Below are 8,328 nucleotides of genomic sequence, written 5' to 3'. Positions count from 1 at the left end.
ATTTCTGTTTGCGAAGTTTCAGTCATATTTACTTATTAATTGAGTATTATGCCGCTGACGCTAGTACGTACTATTTAAATGTGGTATGTATTTCAGAGACTATTCATACAAATAGTGACTAATTTCAAGTATTGTCTTCATACAATTGTTGTTAGTTAGTATACGTATGGAATAGATGGCGCTTTTATCAAAGGTAATGTACAGTGTCGACAACATTAGGATAATCATGCGTTCTGGAATAAAATTGTAAGAACGCGTTCTGCATTTGGTTTCCTTTTTTTAATAAAGTAAAATGGTAAATATAGTCTGGCAAACACAACTTATTAGTCAGAAAGAACCAGGAAAATTATACTCATCCCTTTCTTTTGGATCCAAGTACTGGCGTAAGACAAAGACAGTATGATTCTCTCTATCTATGTTTGAAATAACGCCAAGCGCGCACCACGATTTTAATTCGCGCTGTAATTTATCGCAGAAAATTCAGTGCGCGCACTGCGATGAAAAAGTCGACGATTTGTTCATTCTCGACATGGATGTCGTACCAGTCGCTTGTCGTGAAACAATATGCAATCGCTGTATGACTGAGTATTTATACCACAAAAGTGATCTCCTTCTATTTCTATAATTAAACGGTCAACATCTAGCGTCTCATCTTGTAACTCCATTGGAGAAGCAGGTTCCGATATGTTGACGCTTGGAGAGCGAAATGCCGATTGAGGTCCCGGCTGCGATTTTATTATCGCAGTGCGCGCGGGGCCATACAGCTTCGTATGCTGCAATTCACTTTGCGACAATCGCGTCGCGCGCTATCGCGGAAAAATGTAACAAATCACAATTTTAAAATCGCTGCGATTTTTTTGTCGCATATGCGCGCACCGCCATATAAACCCATACGTTACATTTCTGCGACTAAATTATCGCGCGACAAAAAATCGTGGTGCGCGCTTGGCTTAAGAGAGTCCTTTTTCCTACTTACTTTCTATAGCTTCCTCCCTGCTCTTCTAGGGTTGTCAACAGATAGCCTACCACGGAAATCGAAATTTATATAGTTGGTCAAGCAGATCTTGTCAGTAGAAAAAGGCGGCAAATTTAAAAAATGTAGGTGCGAAGGGATATCGACCCATAGAAAATTTGAATTTCGCGCCTTTTTTTACTGACAAGATCTGCTTGACCAGCTATATAAGTAAGGTTGGTATTCCACCAGTCCACCTGTCCAATTTCTTGGTCCAATGTGCATTGCGTCTCGCTCTCTCACTATGCTAAATGTGAGATGCAAATACAGATTGGACAGGTGGAATACCACTCTAAACAAGAGCGACAGTGGCTGATAGAGTCTGTGCGGAAAGAGAAGATTCGTGGAATGTATGGGGCCCAATACATTCCACCAAAGAGAATTAAATCACTACGTTCATTCCACGACTCTTCTCTTTCCGAACAGACTATAATGAAATTACGTTTTCGTTTTTAGCGGCAGCTAGGCCCTCTGATTAATTTGGTCAGTTTGATCATCCCGTCTGGACGGGCCTTTATTCTCATTATCAGTCTCGAGCGAAGCGAAGGCAAATACCCACTTTATCCTAGTTATTATATATATATCTAGTAGGTATTATATTGATCCACGCTTCGTTTTGGATACATTGCGTCGTATGTTGTATATAATAAATTTTCTATGCTCCTGTTGCCATTTCTAACGAAGGCATACTGTATTACCATAGATGAGAATGTACCTGAGAATGTACCATTTTCACTTGAAGATGAGGATCTGAGCAGGGGCTTGATGAAGCGTGTTACCTTAGAAGATGTTTGGAGCCCAATTTCAACGAAAAGCAGCATGCATCAGCCATTATTTTCTGTGAGTAACACAACTTCTATTATATTAACCGACTTCAAAATGGAGGAGGTTCTCAATTCGTCGGAATCTTTTTTTGTATGTTCACCGATGTCTCGAAGACGCCTAAATCGATTTAGAAAATTATCTTTTTGTTCTAAAGGGTAGTACATGCCAGGTGGTCGCATTTATTATATTAATTAATTATATATTGTTTTATTCAAATTTTGTAGGTACTTTTTCTTTATTATTCTCTACGGAAATTGTATAAGTAAGATGTATGCTCTACATCTACTACATTACATAATAGATACATTTCTGGCATATCTCGAATACAATAGCATGTCCCCTTTTTAAGGGTAAAATTATATTTTAATTGAACGTCATTGGGGTTGTTAGAAACAGTAGGTATAGCTACACTCTTATTTGAGCAGTCGCAGTCGTGTCGAAACCTAAATCTAGCTACAGATGTAGTGCATAACTGCATACATAATTGTTTTCCATCGTATTTTCTCGGAAACGTTCGTATTTGTCATGCTAGTTCAGGCAATGTCAGTACTTTTTGTTGGTAGGTACCGAGACTGACTGAAATAGCAAGACACGTTCGTAAGTTTCCGTGAAAATACCTACGATGGAAAATAATTATGCACTACATCTGTATCAAGATTTTTTACAATAAGTAACGAACCCATCTCAGATGCCGCTGCGCTGTTCCTTATAGGAAGTCCTGTATCGCGCTAAAATGATCTTCAAAGTTTCCAAAATTTATTTAGTTAACGAAGTGCACGCTAGATGGCTTTATTTATAGTTTTCTATCCTGAATATCGTTTATATTGGTTTTTAGGGTTCCGTACCCAAAGGGTAAAACGGGACCCTATTACTAAGACTTCGCTGTCCGTCCGTCCGTCCGTCCGTCCGTCCGTCCGTCCGTCCGTCCGTCCGTCTGTCACCAGGCTGTATCTCACGAACCGTGATAGCTAGACAGTTGAAATTTTCACAGATGATGTATTTCTGTTGCCGCTATAACAACAAATACTAAAAACAGAATAAAATAATGATTTAAATAGGGCTCCCATACAACAAACGTGATTTTTGACCAAAGTTAAGCAACGTCGGGAGGGGTCAGTACTTGGATGGGTGACCGTTTTTTTTAATCCTTTTTTTTGTTTTTTTTTTTGCATTATGGTACGGAACCCTTCGTGCGCGAGTCCAACTCGCACTTGCCCGGTTTTAGTATTCTAGGAATAATGTCCTATAACTCCTCATATTTTGTAAGTTCCTACTAGGTAAATGAGCTTTTGACATATTTCGTGGAATAGGTATAACCCCAGCCTGACCTATACTTGTACAGATTTTTTGCCAAGAAAATAAACATTTTAACCACAGGCATTTAACTTGAGCTTGACCGATTAGAAATAAACGAATAAACTCATAGTTAACACCAATAAAATTTGTTTAATCGTGCGCCACTGTGGGGTTATCGAACGTTTTATTACAAATAAAAAAAAACATGATCCGCTGCTCGCTGCATGCTAGTAATTTTAAGTTATTGATATGTTTTTCATATTTATCAAGCATCTGAGTTTTAATTTATACTATTTAGCTTAGTAAATTCCACCCACCTTTCCACGCCCTTAAGGGGTGAGGTGAAATGATAATAACTGCCGCCAACTGGGGTGGATAGGGTCAATTTCGAACTTTGAGTGAGATTTTAACAGGATATTAAGTATATGTCCCTGATTGTTACAAATGCTACAATAACTTTGATTATATGTTTGAGAATCGATTTACAATAGTATATTTCCAAGTACCAATAGGGAAAAGTGGTTAGGGTTGTCACATTTATATCAAGCTGACAGTAAGGCCCGGTACAGATGGAGAAGGGTAGGTATGCAGGGATGGGTTGGGTTAACCGTTAACGGGAACTGTTACAAGCGCATATCAACATTCAAGTAGGTATCTCGGTTGCACAATAACAGACACCAACCAGAGAGAAGAAAATGCCCTATGATGTTCAGCAGCCCTTCACAAAATATTAACATCCATTAGCAGAATTCCAGCTGCTCAGCAGAAGAACCAAAATTAGGGTTTACAAGACCATGAGTCCGATCTTGGTATGTATATGGATGCGAAGCGTTGACCCTGAAGGAGGAAAACAAGCTCTTGGTGGCAGAAAGGAAGATCTTTAGATAGAATTTAGGGCATTTAGGCCCTACAAGACGAGAAGATGGCCTATGGAGAGTGAGAAGGAACTTAGAGGTGCAAGAACTGGTGGGCGAGCCCAATATTATCGGCGAGAGCAAGGCTGCTCGACTTCGATGTAGAGAGGATGGGAGAGACCAAGTGACTTTATCTGGGGCGACCAACTGGGAGTTCGGCCGGAAGGCCTTGGTATTGATGCGATGGATCGACGAGATATAGAGAGACCTGGCCGCGTAGCCAAGATGCCAATCGCTTACGCTCCGTAGCGATCGAAACGCAACTGTCACTGTCACACTTATGAGGAAGAGTGATAGAGAGACATAATGCTTTTCGTTGTCGAAGCGATAGCGATTGTAACCTTGGCTAGGCCGGCTGTGCGACATTCAAGCGTCCGAACAAGCGTTCGGATTTTCGGATCGCAAAGGATAGGAACGAATGTCGAACTCTTGTGTCGGAGGCCAAGATCCACTTCGGGTCCCTGAGCCAGTGAAGTATTTAGTTAGGAACTGAAATTCCTGAGGGAAAACTGAGAAGGTAAGTTGTCTATAATTATGTATCAAAATCATTAAAGTTTCCATCAATTACATTTTTCCTGTAAGAACTAGGCGCATGTTTCATGGCAATTTTCCATTCTGATTGATTCCATCGCATGCAAAAAGATCAGATAAGCATTTACGAGTATTCTCTATGCGACAAAGATATACACCGTTATCTGTCTAGGCATAACAAATTTGGTTCTACGTCTACGTTTAGGTTAATTTTATGGGCGGAACTCCTAAATACAAACGTCAACTACGGTAACTACGATCGCCAGTAGTACCTCAGTCCTCAGTATCAACTCTGAGGCCGGTTGTACCGCACGCGCGCCGGCTCCGGTTTCGCGTAAACATTTACGTACATAACATTAACTTTTAGGGAAACATTTGAACAATATTTCAGTTAGAATACACACGTTTATCATCGCGCGTTATCGCGAGTTAACAGCAAAAAGAAGTTTGATTACAATTGAAAAATTGGACATTACAGTTCGCGCCGTCATTTGTTTTGATTAGGAAACATCGCGTTTCGCCGGTCATCTATCACAGGTATGCTCTTTCAAATTACCTGCTAAGTTACATCATTACAGGGTGCTGCTTTTGTTCTCTAATAGGTTTAAGTATTGCGCTTTGAAGTGGCAACACGAGAAGGAAATTATTGCGGTTTGTCACCGCGGTTTTCACATAAACTTTGCGGGGACTGTAAAAGAAATTTAATTAAGATTGTGAAATAATCCCTCAGCTGGCGAGAATAGTTTTAGTAATACATATATTTTCCTTGTAGCATTAAGGTTTCAATGATACCAAGCTAAGGTCGGCACCGTCAGGCGATGTTATGAAACCTTTAAAGTCTTTAAACTGTGTTGTTTTATGTCACAATCAGCGCCAACTGGTTGATGGGCCACTTAATCTAATTTTCGCACTTGAATCGAAGTTAGTAACAGTTGTGTTACATTATGTAACAGTGCGTACCTACTTATTATATGAACGTTTTGGTTAAAAAAGCAGGAATGAAACTTTAAATTGCTTGTTTAATACTTGCTTTTTATTGGCGGTACATGGTACAGTCACCTGCAATAATATGATACACAACGAAGGCCGCAAAAATATCTGACACGATCTTATTTGTAGAGACATAAAAGCGTGTCACATATTTTTGCGGCCTTCGAAGAGTAACATATTATTGCAGGTGACTGTACCTACCTACTTTATAAATTTTATTGCGCAAGGTGCACTAAAAAAGATGATACTATTTTTATTTAAGACCTATCTATATACCTAAAAGATGACACATTGTTAGTGTCTTTCACAAACGTAACTTTATTAGTTTTATTACTAAGCCTCCACTGTCCGTTTGTTTGTCTGTCAGTTAGTCTGTCACAGGACTGTATGTCAAAGCTATTTAAGTAAACAGCTGAAATTTATACATACCTACTTAATAATAATGCAATAAAATCTCATTGTTTTTGTGTTATCTGTAAATTGTTATTATTATTATTATGAGCCTACAATCTACATTGTCCCACTGCTGGGCAACGGATTCATTCCTATTCCTCCACGTATCCTATCCCCTGGGCTATAACCGCGAAAATCGAAGTTCGCAAATTGCGGGCATGTGTCTCTGTCACTCTAATTACAGTTTAATTGGAGTAAAAGAGAAAGATCCACGCAATTTGCGAATTTCCGTTTTCGCGGTAGCCCCCCTGAAGTCTCACACCAGTCTCTGTAAAAAGCGTCAAGCTCGTCCCGCTATCTGTACTTAAAGTAAGTACCTAAATATGTATAATAAGTACCTAGTTAAAGATTCACACCCCAAACTTAATGTGATAATAGAGCCGCCGGCCGATGTGATATACTGCCTCGGACTTAAAAATATCGAGTACCGGCGAGCTACGCAACCCTCGGGGCGTGAGTTCGACTCGCACTTGGCCGGTTTTATTTTATTTTCTATATCCTACCGTGGTCCGTGACTTTGGGTTACCTACTCGTAATTTACTTCATATTTTTTCTTGTAATTTACTTATTTTTTTTATAATATACGTCACATCATAATCAAACGTTGGATGTCCGAATAGATAAAGGCTTGCACGCTATATTAACTGCGCTGCGCGCCAAATTACCTTTTTTATACAAATTCCTTGTTTAGCAATTTGTGGTTATAATACAAAGCTTATTACAATGATTATTTATTATTTAAGTCATAATTAATTGTGACAGTGGCCTTCTGTCAATTAGAGTACAAAATATAAAATCAATGTTTTTATTCGTTAATAATTAGGTATGTTCTGACAATTGGCAATTGCTTGTTGCTTGCTATATATAAATGTTGTTAATGTTGTTATTCGAATAATGTACATACGAGTAGATAGGTACCTATCTAGACTCTGTTCGGAAAGAGAAGAGTCGGAGTTCGGAGCAGTCTGTGACAGTCTGTCACATTGCTAAATATCTCGAGTACTAGGTACTTATTATATTACCTACGCTAACGATATGATATTTGGAATATATATATATGAACAAAGTTGATCCAGATGCATACAAAGTATTTTTTTTGCTTCTGATGAATTAAACATGCCTAATTTAAAATTCCGTCAGTGACGTCCTCAAGTTTTCATTAAATGTTTAAATAAGGACTTATTCTATCTAAAACAAAATTTCCTAATCCTTAAGCTGTCAGTGCTGAAGGATACAAGAATATGGGGTAGGGAATGCAAATCGGTTATTTTTTGTATGGTAATAACCGCGATTTCGGTTAATAACCGATTATTTCCATACAAAAAATAACCGAAAATAACCGATTTGCATTCCCTAATATGGGGTCAAAATATATCGTTTAATTAAACTGCATTATAATTAGATTACCTGAATGCTGTAGGTACCTAATTATTTATATGCCAGCTACCCGCTAGGCGGGTTCTCTGTTCGAAGGCGCTATGCCTTAAAAAAAAATGTTACCTTTATTTACCGACGTTTCGACACAGGTTTCACTGGACGTGGTCGTGGCTAACTGAAGTCCCAGCAAAATAAATAATTTAAATATATTTTCTTGACTTGTGTTAACCAGGAATGTTGCGAATGCAGATTTTTTGACATCCGCGGATGCGGATATTTAGAGCCGGATGTCATGATTTGGTACTTAAAAAACGTCAAATATTTCATTTTTAACATTTTTTATTAAAAAAAAAACAAATTGTTTAGTATTAGAGCAAGAATATAGGTGCGTTTTATTTAATTAAAAGTAATTTGGCCGACTTTTTTGATCCTGTTACCGACTAGGTTAACATCCGCATCATGCGGATGCCCCGCATCGATTTTATGCGGATGCGGACGCAGATGCGGATGTTGAAAATAATGCGGATGGTCCGCGGATGCGGATGCGAATATTCGCAACATCCCTGGTGTTAACCTACTTTGTGTTCTGATCTAAGTATGTAGGTACATATTAGAAATGTATATAGGTACAGGAGGCCAATTTAAAAGATATTGTTTAAAATATATCTTTTATACATCTGCTGACCTATTTTTGTTTAAATATATATCGCATCTAACTATTTAGGTATAGCAGAGAGAGACTAGCGGAAAAGTTGTTCTGTGTTCCAACTAGACAATGGCCATGACGATTAAAATATTATTCGTATTTAATTTAAATGACCATCCAGTGAGAGGTCACAGGATATAATGCATGAATCTCATTAACGACAAAAGTTAGGTTAGTTAAAATATGAACAATTAGTATTGTAATTTTTTAGTTAGGTTTAGTTT

The 8,328-nt window shown here is 38.3% G+C and overlaps 1 protein-coding gene across 1 annotated transcript in view; it reads left to right on the top strand.

Moving 5' to 3' along the window:
- The first annotated feature begins 4,864 nt into the window (after positions 1 to 4,864).
- The window catches only part of LOC134667449 (extracellular serine/threonine protein CG31145), a 112,835-nt gene continuing 109,371 nt past the window's right edge, over positions 4,865 to 8,328 (top strand). The window contains exon 1 of the mRNA XM_063524862.1: positions 4,865 to 5,115. The gene's annotated coding sequence lies outside the window, so the exon portion shown is untranslated. The remainder of the gene's footprint in view (positions 5,116 to 8,328) is intronic.

This window comes from Cydia fagiglandana, chromosome 9, assembly GCF_963556715.1.
Source record: "Cydia fagiglandana chromosome 9, ilCydFagi1.1, whole genome shotgun sequence".
Classification (NCBI taxonomy): Eukaryota; Metazoa; Arthropoda; class Insecta; order Lepidoptera; family Tortricidae; genus Cydia; species Cydia fagiglandana.
This window is presented reverse-complemented; position numbering and strand designations above follow the sequence as displayed.